The sequence below is a fragment of the Falco biarmicus genome, chromosome W (assembly GCF_023638135.1).
Source record: "Falco biarmicus isolate bFalBia1 chromosome W, bFalBia1.pri, whole genome shotgun sequence".
Classification (NCBI taxonomy): Eukaryota; Metazoa; Chordata; class Aves; order Falconiformes; family Falconidae; genus Falco; species Falco biarmicus.
This window is the reverse complement of record NC_079310.1, coordinates 20,956,360-20,974,560: the sequence shown is the minus strand read 5'-3', so window position 1 is coordinate 20,974,560 and position 18,201 is coordinate 20,956,360. Positions and strand designations below refer to the sequence as shown.

Sequence of the window (18,201 nt, the reverse complement as noted above, 5' to 3'; positions counted from 1 at the left end):
ATCAGACCCATTGAGGATTGCTCTTGTACTAGTCAGCTGCATAGATCTTATGATCACTTTTCAAAAGATGTGGGAATGTTGGAAAAAGGACCACAAAAGTGTTCTGGGGCTGAAAAATAATCCTGAGAAATTACTGTTTTACAGGTTTCATCTATTCAGCTTGGAGAAGAGCAGATTGAGCTGTGATTCCTTGCATAGGGGCACAGGCATATGGAGAGGATGATGTAAGGCTGTTTGACCTTGCTGACAAAGGCATAAGGAAGAGGACAGTAATTTAAAAACCTTCAGATAACACATTGCTTCCAGTGAATCAGGGCCATTAAATACTATTTTATCAAAGGAAATTGCTTGTGCATGATAACCTTAATGTGAAATTTGCTCTTTAGTACACTTTGTAAGAAGTTTCTGAGCCTTTAGGGGTATGTTTGGGGCAGGGAAAAGGTATCTGGGTGCTGGTCACTTGCAGCCTTCAACTCCATTGAAGGAAAGATTTACCTGCATTGTTTACAGTCTCTTCTGCACTAAAGCAATTGAAACAGCAATAAAACTTCCTACTTCAAATGCTTCTCCAGGTGAGAAGGAATATTTTTTTCCTCTATAGTATGCAGTTTGGTGCCTGCTGTGAGTTTCTCCCTGCTTTCTATGTGGCTTTAGGTGAGCTAGTGCTAGAAATGGGCTAGTTAATGAATTGAACTGAGGTGCTACAGACTTTCTCAGCAGCTGTAATGGCTTAAGGCAGCCCTGCTGAGCTGTACATGCAAATCAGGTTAATGTGCATGTAACTATATAGCTAACCTCCTTAGAATTCATTGCAAGATCCATTTACTTGATTTACACTGATATCTGTAGCTAATAGACTGGTGCAATTACATAATTAGGCAGGTTTTTTGCATTTGCTGCATTTTTAAGTTCAAACATGTTAAAATGTACTGTCTGTGATGAAATTTGGATTAGCTTGTTAGGGGAGAGAAATAAACTTGTCAAGGTGCATGGAGGAAGCTTTCTACTGCAGCATGTTTTCCTGCATGGGCTGGGCTGACAGCGACTAAAGCAAGCTGCATACATACCCTTTCCTAAGCAACAGGATCCGATTTAATGCATTTGTTGCTCTTGCTGTTAGAGAGTGGCTAGGATCCTGCACCATCCTCTTCTACTGAGGGAAGGAATAGCTAGTTTCCTGCCTGCATCAGCTGTGCCTACCTCAGAAAAACAGCTTCATCCCGCACCCCTTTTGTTAGTGTTTTAGAGGCTGGAGAGAGAAAGTTAGTCACGTGGAGGGAGGCGGGGGGAGAGAGGAGTAGGCAGGAGCAGGCTCTGCTGGTGATTGTTAAGAGTAGGAGGGGAAAGAAGATGGTGGAGTTGGAGATAGCAGCAGTTGAAGGAAATGCTTGTTTCTTAGGCTTTCTGTCGTTATTTATGCTGTCAATTTCACTGGTGTCATAATTGCTGTCCTGCGTGCTGAGATAGTCTGCAAGGAATCAAGTCAAGGTATAAGGCGGCTGCTCTTTTTAGGGTTGGACTAGATAGGGGGAGGATTGGACTAGGAATAAAATGTGTGGGGGGAGGGGAAGGGGGAATCCCTGTCGGTTACAAATATATTTGCATGTTGTACTGATGATAGTTGTTAAGTTTTCCTGTGGAAGGATAGGGTTTATTTGGAAAAACAGTAGGAGAGTCTGGATGGCTGCATGTAGGATCACATGTATTGTGCTGGGGTTATATTATAAACTGCGTAACATTGTAGGAGTATATTCTTTGTTTCACGGGATTTCTTTTCAGCTAAGGATGCTGCAACTGAAAAAAATGAGGCAATGGCAGCCATTAGCATCAGGAGTGCAGTGCTGGGGCAGGTACTTGCTGTGTGAATTATGCACCAATGAGAATGTGGGAATGGATGACAGTAGGTTGTAAGACTGAATGTGTATGAGAGAAACTTGCATTTGCTTTTTAAGCTTTAGTGAAAGATATAAAGATATATTAATGCCCTGGGTCCAGCTGCAAATAATGGCTTCAACAAATAACTATGTCCACTGGGTTGTTTTAATAATATTGAGAGATGCATGGAATATTATTGTACAGAACTATTTGTACTCTAATTTTTTTTTATTCCTCTTCTGATTAAAAGGACAAATGGAGGTCAAGAGGAAACTAATTGCTGAGTGAGCAGAATGTGGTTGCAACAGGACAGGGTGTGAAGATGTGTCCTGATGGGGTCCTACTAGACTGCTGGCTTGTGGGAGGGGCTGAAGGGAGAGGAGACCTTCCCACCCCTATTTATAAGCTTCCCCTTCATCTTTGAGCTAGGAGAGGGACTTAATCAGCTGTTAGTATCAAATACTAATTTTTAGGAAAGGGAGACCTCTTGATTCCTCCTGGAGGAGTATCTGTGTAGTTTCTGGTGCAAATAGGGTGCTGATTGCTTAAGTTATCTTCCTAGTTGGTGCAGCCATAAATATTTTACCTTTTTTTTCCCTGGAAAGTTTATTCTTAGCAGAAGCCATTTACTGTAGCTTGCTTCACTATCATCACATGTAGAGCTGCATTTGGAAAGAGACTGAGGACTTGAGCCTGGGATGAAGGAAGGTTTTAATTTTTCTTTTCCTTTTTGGGCTGTAGAATTATAGTTTATCTTAGCATGCCTTGTGGATCTAACTGTCATAGCCACTAAGAAACTAAAATAGAAAGGCTGGAAGGCATAGGTTTTTCCCAAACTCTGCATATTAAAGGTGAGCTAATGTGGATGTGGGGTAGATCAGACATGTAGCACCAACTCTTATCTTTACTATGCATTACCATGTCAGGTGATAAAAATGCATCTATATGGCAAGGATTTTGATTATTCTTTTTAAACACTGCTCACAGGCTCCCAACCAACTTGCTTCCTAAAATATTCCAGTCACTGTTTTAAATTCTGCTGTGTTGCATTCAAGATCCAAACTGACTGTTCTTATCACTGCAGCCTGTACCTGTTGTACTTCCAGAAACAGATGTGTAATATATATTTTTATAAATGCTGAAAATAGCAAAGAATATTTATTTTCTAGGTGTTACAATTGTGATATGCAACTAATAAAAGAGGTGTATGTTTACCTTTTGAGTTAAAAACATCCCCCCAAAAAGCCTGCTGCTGTGAGTGCCCAGAAGTCTGCTTACCTATAATTTTTAATTGGAGTAATTTCTAATGGTGCATGTAGCTCTTCCATCCAGGTAGTTCAAAACAGGTTTTATTTTTTCCATTTACTTCAGCTTTTTCTCCAAATCTTAATATAAGATTTTCAGTAATTAACTATGTAAGAATTTGAGATTGCATGCTTGTGTATTTGCTCAAATCTTGTTCTTGTTAGTTCTATGGAACCACAGTCTAAATAGAAGAAGAAACATTTGTTTCTTTTAAAAACTATCCCTTACTACTTGTGAGTGACTGCCACCACTTCTAAGGGCAGTTACTGAGTGATTCTGTTACGTCATTGTATTTGTGTATATTTACACTGAAAAGTTAAGTCTCCAGTAAGTATTAATGCAAGACTGTGGAGAAAACTGTACAAAAGGAGTAAATCCAGCATTCTAATACATTTTAAGTAGTATTTTATGCATATCTAATGGGTGAAATACAAAACAGTCTGTTAAGAAGAAGAAAAGCAGCCTATATTCGGGGGGGGGAGAGTGACTAGAGGATGTAATTTGGTTGTGGTGGGATTGGGGGAGGCCTGTGGTGGTGTTTTATTTGGTTTTTGTTTTTATAGTTTTGAGGGGTTTTGTGTTTTGTTTTTTTTAGGAGGTTTATGAGCTTAAAGGCCAAATCGTTTTACCGAGTAACGACTAACTGAGGATAGTTGTATAATATGAATCCTGTAATTCGTGGTCTAGGTTTATTGGACCTCTTTAGATGTAGTTCAGTGATATGCTTATCATACATTCATTGTCCTCACTTAAATGTCCTCACTTAAAATACCAGTATTGTTTTTCTGACTACTCTGTCATCTAATGGACACAAGGACAGCCTTTTATAAGGTTATTATAGACAATATTCATAGACTTGCCTTTTGGTTAAAAAAAATAATAAAGAATGTCAGGGAAATTAGATGCAGTACACCTAGTTATCAACAAAAGATAGCTGTGGTATATTGGAAGGGAGAGATGTCCTGTTTAGAATTATTCTTTCAGTTTTATATTTATTTTAATACAGTATCCATAGGTCCTTTCGTTCTAGAATAGAATATTTCAGTTGGAAGTGTCCTACAATCATCATCTAGACCAACTTCCTGACCACTTTAAGGATGACCAAAAGTTAAAGCATGTTGTGAAGGACAATGTCCAAATGCCTCTTACACAAGGACAGTCATAGAGGATCAACTACCTCTCTAGGAAGCCTTTGCCAGTGTTTGACCACTCTCTTGGTAAAGAAATGCTTCCTAATGTCAACTCTGAACCTCGCCTGGTACAGCTTTGAACCATTCCCACACATCCTGTCACTGGATACCAGGGAGAAGAGATCAGCACCTCCCTCTCCACTTCCCCTCCTCAGGAAGCTGTAGAGAGCAATGAGATCACCCCTCAGCCTCCTTTTCTCCAAACTAGACAAACCCAGAGTCCTCAGCTGCTCCTCGTAGGACAAGCCTTCCAGCCCTCTTCACCAGCTGTGTTGCCCTTCTCTGGATGCATTCAAGGACCTTAACATGTTTTTTAAATTGTGGGGCCCAGAACTGCACACAACACTCAAGGTGGGGCCACACTGGTGCTGAATACAGAGGAATAATCACCTCTCTTGACCAGCTGGTTATACTGTGTTTGATGCATCCCAGAATGCAGTTTGGCCTCTTGGCTGCCAGGGCACACTGCTGACCCATATTGAGCCTGCTGTCAACCAGCACCCCCAGATCCCTTTCTGCAGGGCTGCTCTCCAGCCACTAGTCTCCCAATCTACACTTGTTTCAGGCATTACTCTGTCCCAGGTGCAGAATCCAGCATTTGGTCTTGTTAAATTTCATGCCATTGATGATTGCCCAATACTCCAATCTATCCAGATCCCTCTTCAAGGCCTCTTGTCCCTCAAGAGAGTCAACAGCGCCTCCCAGTTTGGTATCATCAGCAAACTGGATGTTATCTCCAAATGTGTAGTTAGAAGTTTGTAAGTTCTTATATCTTTGGCATGAACGGGAACACTACATTTTCTTGTTTTGTAGCTGTCCCAATGTTTGTTTAGATAATAGGAAGTAATGCATTGGAGGAGATTCTGTGAAGCTGAATGTGACAGAGTAGTGATGCCAGAGGTGAAAATTCTGGTGTAGTCAATTGTGCCCTTCCTCTTCCAGAATGAATAAAGTGAGTATGGATTTTCTGAGGTAAATATGAAAGTTTTGTTTGCTGTTTGTGGATGTTAAAAAATCCATAATGCCTTTAATTAAGAGAAATATTGCTAATTTCTAAGCTAAGCATTGTGAGAATTTAACCAAGGAACAGCTATTAAAAACTTATCTGAATGGGTTTTCATGGAACAAAGGGTTGAATTTTTTGTTAGTTTAAGCTGAAGACATAAAATATTTATTATTCTTAAGGTAAATCAAGCTATAAAAACCCACAACATGAGAATTATGTTTGCCTGTGAAATGTTCTTAATGTTTTGTTATTACAAGTAGCACTTATTAGTACTAGAGCAGAGATGGAAGGCATGAATGCAGAGGGGGAGAATAGAATCTCTTTTTTTTTTTTTTATTTCCTGTACTTAACATATAGCCATTTGTAGTGCTTTAGTCATTTATAGGTTGTGGGGTAGGGGGGTTTATTTTATTTTTTTTAATGGAAAATACGTTATTTGACATACTTGCTGATGGCAAAATAAGGGCAATAGATAGTAAACTGAAAAATATCAGATAGCAGAAGTAATATGTATCCATTGCCATGTTGCTATATAAATGTGAGGGCAGGATTAGACTAAACAAATTTTCAACTTTAAAATTATGTTTCTAGATTTAGTTTTTGGAGTACTTCAGGCTGACAATTAAAACAGAGGCTAAAATTTATCTTTGTGCCTAGGTACTGCAGGCCATTTTTTCCTTTGTATGTGAATAGCTCTATTGACTAATTATTTTTGACCCTCACTCGACTGTGCATGAGAATTGCAACCCCGTCCCCCAGGTGTCCCTGATAGTTGAACGTATGTTGCCAATTGGCAGTGTAGCATAATTGAGGCATAACTTCCTACAAGATTATATCAGCATAGATGTCAAACTCATGATGTAGTACCACACTAAATGTGGTTTTCTTATTGCAGTAGAAGCTGAAAAATTCTACTTGATATGAATAAGGTCTAGCAAGTTATTCTCTGATTATTTATCTCTAACATAGGGGGGTTGCTGCTACTACCATCATTAACAAAGTAGAATTTTCAGTGGTCTAAGTCTGTATAAGCAAGCGCTGCTGATCGTGGGGTTACTAGCTTCCTTTCTGAAGTATACAAAAGCAGTGCCATAGAAGTATTTAAAACAGTGAATAGTCTAGATAGACTGGGAACTTCCCTTTCTGTTATCTTGTAGTGAAAAGAGCTGACATTCTGTGAATTTGCTTCTACAACAGAATTCTCAGTAGTCACTGCATATCCTGCGTATCATATTCCATCCTCCACAAAACTACTACCATCTGTGTATAATTCCAGTCAGGGTCATCCAGTGGTCTATCCTTTTAAGTCTTCTCAAGTAGAATAGACATGTTCAATGGTCACCAAACAGTCATGTTCTAACTGTCCTTCTTCCTGCACTGAGTTCAAAGTGAGTTGTTTTCAAAATGACATCATCCTGTTCTGTCAAAATCACTTGGTATTTCATCATTTTGCTAGGGGATAACCAGTGACCACCTTTTTGTTCTAAAACAGTAATTACCATGGGTGGTACATATACTGTTATTGTCCTTCCCAATGTTAATTTTTGAGCTTCTTGTATTATCATCACTGTAGCAGCAACTACTGGAAGACAAGTAGTTCGTCCTTTACTTACAGTATCCAGTTGTTTGGAGAAATATCTAACTGGCCTTTTCCAGCTTCCCATTTTCTGAGTCAGCACCCCGAGTGCAAGATGTTGCCTTTCATGAACAGACAGCTGAAAATCTCTGGTTAGATCTGGAAGTCCCAATGCTGGTGCAGTCATTAAAGCCTGTTTTAAATCAAGAAATGCTTTTCACTGTACTGGGCCCCATACAAAAGTTACAACCTTTTGAGCTTCATGTAGCGGCTTTGCTATCAGACTGTAATTCATTATCTAGAGGCGACACCATCCAGCCATTCCCAGAAATGCTTTTAACTCATGAATGTTTTTAGGCTCGGGAATATTGCAAATTGCCTCTTTACGGTTTGTTCCAAATTGTTGTTGTCCTTTCGGAATCTCAAAGCCCAGATATATTACTGTTCAGCTTGCTATTTGTGCCTTATCTCTAGACACTTTATATCCATTTAGTCCAAGAAAGTTTAAAAGGTCTATTGTTACCTTCATGCAGGTTGGTCTCTCTTCTGTAGCAATCAAGGTGTCATCCATGTATTGTAGAAGCAGATGTCCAGATTTAGGCTCTGTATGACTTTGCTTCCATCTTTCCAGATCTTTTGCCAACTGGTTACTGAAGATCATCAGATTATTTTTTAACCCTTGTGGCAGTCTTGTCCATGTTAATTATGTCTTTCATCCTGTTTGCATATTTTCCTACTCAAAAGTAAATAATTTTTGGCTTTCCTCCTCCAGTGGTATACAAAAGAAAGCATGCTTTAAATCAAGCACTGTAAACCACTGATGATCCTCTCTCAATGCAGTTAAAAGTGTATATGGATTTGCAACTACAGGGTGTATGTCTTTGACTATTTGATTGATAGCCCTTAAATCCTGGACTAACCTATATTCACCTGAAGGTTTGCTTAATGGTAAAATTGGGGTATTATATTCTGACTCACATTCCTCCAGATTTCCAAATTTTAAAAATTCATCAATCAATTTCTTGATTCCATGTTTAACCTCTGGTTTAATTGGATATTGTTTAATCCTTACTGGTTTTGCTTGTTCTTTCAACACTATTTTTACAGATTGTGTTTTCTTTGACTTACCAGGTATGTCTATATTCCAGGCTATAGGTATAACAGCCTGCTCTATCTCCTGTAGTATTTGTTCCTTAACTTCCTCCTTTATCATTAATATTTCCCCCGTATTTGACTCTGATATCTTTAAAAGAATTTCTCCTTCCTCAAACACTATCTGCACGTTTAATTTGGACAATAAAACTCGCCCCAACAAAGGTACTGGACAGTCTGGTACGTACAAAAATTCATATGTAATTACCTTATTTCCAAATTTAAAATCTAGGGATTGAAAGAATGGCCTATTTTCCTGCTTCCAAGTTGCTCCAATTATACTGGCCATTTTGTTTCCTAATTTCCCTTTGCAAGTATTCAAAACAGAATATGTTGATCCTGTGTCCACTAAGAATTCAACCTTATCATATCCCAGCTTAATTATAACCAGAAGCTCAGCTGAGTTCCCCTCCAGTCCTCTTCAGTCGTCCAGGGTCTTGCTGCCTCTCTCCGACCCTTTTTCAATTTAGGGCAGTCATTTTTCCACTGCCCGTCTTCCCTGCAATATGCACATTGATCTGTTGCTAAGGGTGCATTTTGTTCTCTGTTTCCAAAGTTTCTAAAACCTCTTCCTCTGGCTCATCCTCTTCCCTTTACTGCATTCCCTGTTTAAAAGAGCCACCAATCTGCTATCCCTACCTCTTTCTTTCTTCTCTTTCCTTTGTTCTTCTTCCTTTTCTGATTGTTATAAACTTTCCATGCTACTTCAAGCATGGTATTTAAATTCCTAGAATCATCTCCCTCTAACTTTTGGAGTTTTCTTTTTATATTGGGTGCTGATTGTCCCGTAAAAATCGCAGCCAATTGTTGTTGTTCTGCCTCAGTTTCCAATTTTAAATCAGTATATTTTCTAACAGTCTCCTTTAATTTTTCCAAGAACACAGAAGGATATTAATTTTTATCCTGTTTGATTTCATATAATTTAGACCAATTTAAGGCTCTTGGCGTTGCATGCCTTACTCCATACAGCACCCATTTTTTATATCGATTTAACCTTCTTCTGTGTTCCACATTATTCAGATCCCACTGGGGATCTCCTGAAGCAAAATTGTGCTCCAAAGTTCCAGGGGGAATTTCATTCATATGTGCTGTTTCTGCCTGTCCCTTTGCAACCTTCAATACCATCTGCTTCTCAGTACTATCCAATAAATTATCCAATATTACATTTAAATCATTCCAGTCAGGCTCCTGAGTCTTAATAATTGTCTCTACTACTCTTCCTACCCTCTCTGGATCTTCTCTGTACACCCCTGCTGCTTGTTTCCACGCCATTAAGTCTGTTATTGAAAACGGCACCTTTACATATACTGGCCCATTCTGTTCTACTCCTTGTCTCAAGGGAGCTAATAATTGGGCTTGGTGTCTAGTTCTTCGAGACACTGGAGTATGAATCACTACTTCTTCCATCTCATCCCCCACTCCGCTACTATCCAGTTCTGTTTCAATACTTCTTTCTTTTAAATGTGAGGGAGGGAAATTCTGTCCCTCCCCTGGAGGTGCTATGCTACCTCTAGTTCTAATTCCATTTCATCCTCTTTTGGTACTATACACTTAATACACCTCTTTCCAATATCACAAGCCAAACCGCAACTCTTTGTTTTCTTATTTTCTGACGTTAACATCATCACCAAATTGTCTCAACTGATTAGCTTACATTCATTCTGCCAATCTGTTTGCTGTCTCAAATAAAAGAACAAATCTACATATGGCACTTCATTCCATGTACTTTCTCTTCTGCAGAACAATATTAACTGCAAAATAGTATTATAACTCAAGGTTCCATTCTTTGGCCATTTTTCCTGATCCTCCAAAACATACAAAGGCCACCAATGATTACAGTATTAAATCATCTGGCTTTTACGTAGATCATCATGCAAATCTCCCCAATGTGCTGACAGTCACCCTAACAGCGATGTTTTTGGTATCTTTTTGTCTGTCACCAAATTTCCAGCACTTTTTACTCTTAAACAATATTACAAATCCTGATGACATTATATATATATAAAAGATAATTACCAGAACAATCAAAGTCCAAAAGAAAAAGATAATAAATATATATATATACACACACACAAAAGGTAATTACCAGAACAAACCACCAAACAAAGTCCAACCCAGCAATAGCTTTCGCTTATGACTGACAGGCGGACGCCTAGGCTTCTGAATGCAAACGGGTACCCTCTTAGCTCTAACCCTGCGCTGCATCTTACAGGCAGGCTTTCTAACAAAATTCTTGCCTTGTTTTATCACAAGACAGGCTTTCCAAACAAAATTTTAAAGAAGTGCCTTACACCTTCTTTTTCCAGGGAATGTTGTGAGGAGCTTTATGAGTCAAGGGTGATGTTTCTCCCCGAGAATTACTTGGTGCCGGCTGGAGTTCAATCAGCACTCAATCTATTTCAGTCTCACTTGTAAGGTCCCATCTGGGTCATCAAAACTGTTAGCTGGGAAACAAAAAACCCATCTACACAAAGTAGATAAGCAGGCACTTCTTTATTGCAGCACTGGGTGCTCGGTGGAATCCCCACAAATCAAGCACACCTATGCCGATTTTACTGTTACATTTATACACAAAAATTACTAAGTAGTACACTCCCAGTTACAATGATTGGTGTTTAATTTGCATATAATTATAATATCTGCTGTGTCATCTTCTTCGGTTACTATGCTTGCGCAGAGGAAGAGTCTTCACCTGGGTGAGGGTCTTCTTGACCTGTGGGTATGTTCTTTGGTATTATAACGAAGGTAGATCAATTCAGGACACCTTAAAAGTATGTTTTGTTGCCAAGTTGGACGACTAGATGTCTGTCTTTCCAAATTGTCCAATAATTCATCTCATACACAATAGAACCTATATGCTCTGGTTATGGTCTAGAGATTAAAGACCGAGGTTAACATGGTCCAGAAAGCAGGGACTTCTAAATATCACAGCTTAAGTGACAGGGAACACAGCAACTCATACATCATTGATTAATAAGTACTAGCATAATGCTAACATAGAGACTTGATTCTTAAAATCAAGATATTCCTATAGCTAATTATTTTGCAAGCAAACACTAAATATACTTTTATTAAAATTTGAAGATACTCTACAATGGGAAGTAGAGAATAACATCTTTTGGTTTTCTTTGCTTCTGCATGTGCGACTTTTACTATTGTTTCATTAAACTGCCGTTATCTTGACCCACAAGTGTTTTTTCCATATTATTTTATTATTTTCTGCCCCCCCCCCCCCCCCCCGCCCCATTCTGAGGAGGGGAGTGATAGAGCAGCTTGGTGGGCACCTGGTGGCCAGCCAAGGTCAACCCACCACAGAGAAAGATTAATCTTTTGCGAGAGTAAATTCTAAATGGGATACTCACCAATCCAGGAATTCTTACTCCCTTTTGCTCTTGCACAAATATCTCTATTTGGGTGTTGCACCTTTTAGTCACTCATTGCCCTGACTTTAGAGGGAATCCAGAGGAGTCCACGATCAAGTCGTTAGTGCATGCTGGAGCTCTATCTGATCTGGTCCACTGTTGAGGATGGCAAGACGATCCCGGCAAGGCCTTATGGCCATCTCACTGGGTCACCAAAACTGTTATCCCAGAACTGGGTTCTTCACCAGATATTGCATGTCTGCGCAGAGATAGGTGCTAGGTGGTAAATCCACAAAGCTAGCACACCTCTTAATACATGATAAAACTTTTTATACACACTGAAAAATTGTTTATAATTACATTTAGTCACACTTAATTCTCGCTGGTTGTTATAAGTGGGGAGGGGACTTTGCTAATAGGGGGCTTTCTTTGCTCGAGGGTGGATATTTTAGTATGCTAATTGATATAGTTCACACATAGTTCAAGTAATTTTCTGTTTAGTCTCATTAACCACTTGGTTCTCCTTGAGTTTATCTTGTTCTTTCTTAGCTTGAGGTATTTATGGTGTCTGTTCCTTCTCCCAAGGCTGTGTTTTGTTAACTGTTTGTAAGGGTTGATTAACATCCTGTTTTTCAAATTCTTTCTTGTTTTCTTTAAAGTAAATTCTTGTATCCACATGGGGCACAGGGTATGTTTCCAGCCATCCCATGTTTCCTTCCACCATTGTAAGCACATGGCGCTTGCCTTGGTAGGTCTGTGGGGGTGTGATATAGTAAATATGCCAAGCTTCCCCATATTTATATTTTAGCTAGTCCTCCATACCATAGAAGCTTTAACCACTTGGCTTGTTTAATTGTAGCATGTTTCACATTCATAGATAACCTGTGCAATAGTGTCCATGGTCAAGTCCATCCCTCAATCCCAGGCCCATCTATATGTTTCATCTCTTCCTTGATGGCCTGAGGTGTCATGGGCTCACTGAGCTATGAATATTTTACCCTTATGTTGCCAATCCAGGTCTACCTAGGCCACTTCAGTCTTAGCAACCAGATCTACCTGCTGGTTGTTTTGATATTCTTCAGTGGCCTGACTCTTGAGGTACATAAGCATCTACATGACATACCTTTACAACCAGGTTCTCCACCCGGGCAGTGATATCATGCCACAATGCGGTAGCCCAAATGGATTTACCTCTGTGTTGCCAATAACTCTGCTTCCATTGCTGCAACAACACCCACAGGGCATTTGCCACCATCCATGAATCAGTCTAGAGGCAAAGTATTGTCCATCTTTCTCCTTCAGCAATGTCCAAAGCCAGCTGGATAGCTTTCACCTCTGCAAACAGACATGATTTACCTTCTCCTTCAGCAGTTTCTGCGACTTGTAGGGGACTCCATACAGCTGCCTTCCACCTCCGATGCTTTCCTACAATATGGCAGGACCCATCAGTAAACAAGGCATATTGCTTCTCATTGTCTCATAATGTATTATACAGTGGTGCCTCTTCAACATGTGTCATCTCTTCCTCTGCCTCTTCTTCAGTACCAATCACTTGTAGAGCAGCTTGAACCCCTTCATAAGCTGCCAATATCTTTTTCCATTGGAGTACAGCGGGTCTCTGATCTTCTATATCCCTGAGTACAAAAGCCCAAAGGTCGTCCTTGAGTTTCCTCTGGTCTTTTCTGCCAGAGGCTCCAGGTAGGGCCATTCTCCCTGCTGCAGTGTAGAGCATATTCTTTACATCTTGCCCAGTCTGGACTAGCCCAAGGACTACTGCTTGAACTATCTCCAGCTTAGTTTGTTCAAAGGCTTGTCATTGCTCAGGGCCCCATTTAAAATAATTCTTCTTTCAGGTCACATGGTAAAGATGGTTTACAATCAGACTGTAGTTTGGAATGTGCATTCTCCGAAAGCCCACAACACCTAGAAACTCAGGCTTTCTTTTCTTGTTAGTAGGTGGAGACATAGCTGTTGTTTTGTTGATCACATCCATTGGGATCTCATGATGTCCATCTTGTCATTTTATTCTAAAAAACTGGATCTCCTGTGCAGGTCCCTTGACTTTACTTTGTTTCATGGCAAAACCAGCTTTCAGAAGGATTTGAATAATTTTCTCTCCTTTCTCAAAAACTTCTTTTGCTGTATTACCCCATATGATGATGTCATCAATATATTACAGATGTTCTGGAGCCTCACCCTGTTCTAGTGCAGCCTGGATCAGTCCGTGGGAGATGGTAGGGCTGTGTTTCCACCCCCGGGGCAGTCGATTCCAGGTGTACTGGACGCCCCTCCAAGTGATGAAAGTGAGTTCTGGCCTGCACTCTGCTGCCAAAGGGGTTGAGAAAAATGCATTTGCGATATCAGTGGTGGCATACCACTTGGCTGCCTTTGATTCCAGTTCGTATTGAAGTTCTAGCGTGTCTGGTATGGCAGCACTCAGTGGTGGCATGACTTCATTCAGGCCACGATAGTCCACTGTTAGTCTCCATTCTCCATTAGACTTTAGCACTGGACATATGGGTGTATTAAAGGGTGAGCAGGTCCTTCTGATCACTCCTTGGTTCTCTAGTCAATGAATCAGCTTATGGATGGAACTCAAGGAGTCTCGTTCGGTGTGATATTGCTGCTGGTGCACCATTGTTGTAGCAATTGGCGCCTGTTCTTTGACTTTCAGTAACCCCACCACAAAGAAGTCTTCTGAAAGGCCAGGCAAAATACACATCTGCTTAAATTCCTCCATTTCCAAGGCAGCTATACCAAAAGCTGGTAACCTTTTGGGTCCTTGAAATACCTTCTCCTGAGGTCATCTATGCCAAGGATGCATGGAGGTTCTGAGTGAATCACAATGGGATGTTTTTGCCACTTATTCCCAGTCAAACTTATTTCAGCCTCCAATACAGTTAGCTGTTGGGATCCCCCTGTCACTCCAGAAATAGTAATGTTTTTTGCCCTTTCATAGCTTGATGGCATTAGGGTACACTGTGCACCTGTATCTACTAGAGCTTTATACTGTGAATCTAACATGCCAGGCCATTGGTGATGCCAAAACGACACAGAGTAACTGCTCAGAGATTAATTTTGTCTTTAAGCAGCAAAAGTATTTATTTCGTGCAATGTTGGGGAGCTAGCCGATTCATACCGGACAAACTAGCTCCAAAGTTTTCAGTGAAAAGTTAGGTATTTTATACAGTTTTCATGAGAGGTTACAACATCTTTACATACATATTCATTTGATTTTGACACTCAATCATTCCTTTCATAATAGATGGGATCTAGGTGGAATAGACCTTTCAATTTTCTTTGTTCAGCGATTTCCTGACTTGATGGTCTCCTTATCTCCTTCAGGTGCCCACCTTATCTTTTCTAATTACTCAGAGTACATTCGTTTCTCAACACACAACAGAGCATCACCCAGAGCATTGTACCAAACTCATCCTGACTAATCTTTTTTTTTTTTAAGACCTTGTTCTGTTTCATTGGATCCACACAGTCCAGTAAACCTGGTTATCCCTCTCCTCCACCTGGATGGAGGCAGGGCCCCTCTAATCCTGGTCATAGGACTCTCTACCAGGGTGTCAAGTGGTGCAGAGCAGATGTAGTGTGGGGCAGTCCTGCCCTCTTATGTCTTGCAGGAATGAATTAGAATTCTTTTTCATAAGTTTGAGAGTAAAATCAGCACTTCCACTCTGTCTGGGAAACTGCCCGCTGGAGACTGGAACAGCAACCTTTCTGAAAGAACACTTATTTGTGATTGGTTTTCCTTGCAATTAATGTACCTGTGCCTCCAGGGTTGAGGTAGGTTTTCCATCCCACCTTCTCATGTCTTCTCCGTGGTCCCGCAGGTAAAACCACAGGGTACCCCGTGGTGTGTATCTCCTATATTAATCCTCTTGAGCAGAAGGGCACTTACGGTTAATAGCTAAGATGCAGGTCATACAGGTGGGGAGCAGAATATATCCTCTTTGAGTTGCTGGACCTGTCTCTCCACAGCTGTGATAAAGGAGGTAGAGATGCTATCTTCATAGTCCTGAAGTTGGTGAGCCACTTCATCCACCATTGGTGGCGCATCATCTTTTCAGCTCATTACTGCTAACGAGTTGGCATATGATGATGGTGCACTTCGTACAAATTTCTACCATATGGGTTGTGTGCATACAACTTCATCAGGATTTGTGGGTAACTGCGTGTTGTCATGGTCATAACAAATCATCTCTTTCATGGCTAATTCCTTCAGTTACTGGGTACCTCTCTCTCTTGCAGTCCACTTGCCAGGACCACATGTAATATCCTTGAAGGGATACCTTTCCTTCACGCTTGACAGGAGTCGCCTCCAGAGGCTGAGGACTTGTGTCCCTCTTCCAATTGCCTTGTCAATGCCCCCTTCTCTAGTAAGTGATCACAAGGGGCTTGGCTTCCCTACCCTCTAATTCCAAACTATTAGCCCTATTATCCCAGCATTAAAGCAACCAGGTGACAATATGCTCACCTGGATGATGGGCAAAATCTTTTTACAAATTACACAGCTTACTCAGGGATAGGGATCATGTGGTTGCCTCTTGTTCTGCTTCTTCCTCCTGTTCCTGTGATGGCCCTGCTTTGTCTTCCTTTACTAAATGAGCATTTTTCCATGTCCATTTCTTCTTATGTATAGAGGCAACTGACAGTGACATGGATTGGTCTTCTGCATCACTCATCGTGGAGGCTGGAGTAGCTGCAATCCTTGCTGCAGGGGCTGGAGTAGCTTCAGTACCTACCCCAGGGCCAGGATTGGCCACAGTGCCTGTTGTGTGAGCTGGACTGTCTGCAGTCCTTGCTGCAGGGTCTGCAGTTGCCATGGGGGCTGGAGTAGCTGCCCTGTCTGCCACAGGGGCTGGAGTTGCTCTGGGGGCTAGATTAGTTACAGTTAGTTGCTTAATTCTCAACCAGGTCCAGGAGGTCAAAATCACATTCAGAATTCCTAGCAATAGGATCAGTACCTGCGATATACTGGTTCCAACAGTCCGAAGATATTCAGAATTTCCAAAAGTCTTAAATGCATCAGTAATTAGCCCTGGGGAGAAAGGGAAGGTGTACATCCCACCCATAGGTTGGCTCTCAAAAAAAGAAAAGCCAAAGGTGCAGTTGTTAGTACTCCCTGCCAGAGGGGACCCAACGTACATGGGCGACAACAATACTGAATAAACAGAGCAGATTAGTTTCACAAACTAATCTCTCATATCATAAACCAGTACTATATAGTACAACACGGTAACTTTAGCTCAGGTCCCAAGGAAAATAAATAAGCACAACAAGGAATACATACTGCAAGTAAAGTAAATAACACAACCCTGAGATCATAGGCAGGAACTTTAAGAGCAAAGAAAACATTGTGAACAGTGAGTATTAAACCAATATAATGAATACTTATAACATTCTAACACACGCTAGTCACATCTGTCATTATCTCAACCCTTCCAGTCCCACAATGGATGCCAAGAAGGGCTGTCATGGTTCAACCACAGTCAGCAACTAAGTACCACGCAGCTGATTGCTCACTCTCCCACCCCCACCCTAGAGTGATGGGGAAGGAGAATCAGGAAAAAGGTAAAACTGGTGGGTTGAAATAAGAACAATTTAAAAACTGAAATAAAATAAACCCAATAATAATAGTAATAACAACAACAATGATAATGAAAAGGAGGGAGAAGGGTAGAGGAATAAAATCCAAAGGGAAGGGAAAAGGAAAAAAGATGTGATGCACAATACAATTGCTCACCACCCTCTGACCCATGCCCAGCCAGTCCCTGAGCAGCTATCAGCAGGCCCTGGTCAACTCCCCCCAGTTTATATACTGAGCGTGACCTCCTACGGTATGGAATATCCATTTGGCTAGTTTGGATCAGCTGTCCTGGCTGTCTCCTCTTCCAATTTCTTGTGCCACTTCAGCCTTCTTGCTGGCAGGGCCTGAGAAACTGAAAAGTCCTTGACTTAGTATAAACATTACCCAGCAACAACTAAAAACATCAGTATGTTATCAACATTATTCTCACACCAAATCCAAAACACAACACTGAACTAGCTACTAAAAAGAAAATTAACTCCATCCCAGCTGAAACCAGGACAGTGTCCTCCCAACTTCTTGTGCATTCCCAGCCTACACGCTGGTGGAATGGTGTGAGAAGCAGAAAAAGCCTTGTTTGTGTGTAAGCACTGCTCAGCAATGATGAAAACATCCCTGTATCATCAATACTGTTTTCATCACCAATACAAAACATAGCCCCATACAAGCTACTATGAAGAAATTTATCTCATTTGAAACCAGTACATTCTCCACCCTTTATTCCATACCATTTATATCATGCTCAGGTCCCTCACTATCCAATGCACCCTCATTAACTACCACTCCTCTTCTCATCCTTTGATATATATATACACAGATATCATTCTGTTGTCGATGGACCACCCCTGTGAAACGTCTGTAAAATGTTCACAAAATTTCCACTGAGTTCATTTAGTTCATGATTTTGGACTCCATCTGTTATGGTGGTCACTCAGGACAGGAGAGGTGGTGTGTTGCGTGGAGTTATTTGGCACAAAGCCAGCTCAGGTTGTGTCACTGATGCACTTGCACTCCTTGTGAGGCTTGTCCTTCATTTTTTTGAGTGGTTCCTGCTATAGTCATTCCTATAACATGTAACTCAAATCATAGATTACAACAATTTAAAGGTATATCCATTAAAATCTCTGCTCCTGGTC

The 18,201-nt window shown here is 40.7% G+C and overlaps 1 protein-coding gene across 1 annotated transcript in view; it reads left to right on the top strand.

The window, feature by feature from the left end:
* The first annotated feature begins 1,347 nt into the window (after window positions 1-1,347).
* The window catches only part of LOC130141923 (amyloid-beta A4 precursor protein-binding family A member 1-like), a 137,317-nt gene continuing 120,463 nt past the window's right edge, over window positions 1,348-18,201 (top strand). Inside the window, exon 1 of the mRNA XM_056323222.1 lies at window positions 1,348-1,488. The gene's annotated coding sequence lies outside the window, so the exon portion shown is untranslated. The remainder of the gene's footprint in view (window positions 1,489-18,201) is intronic.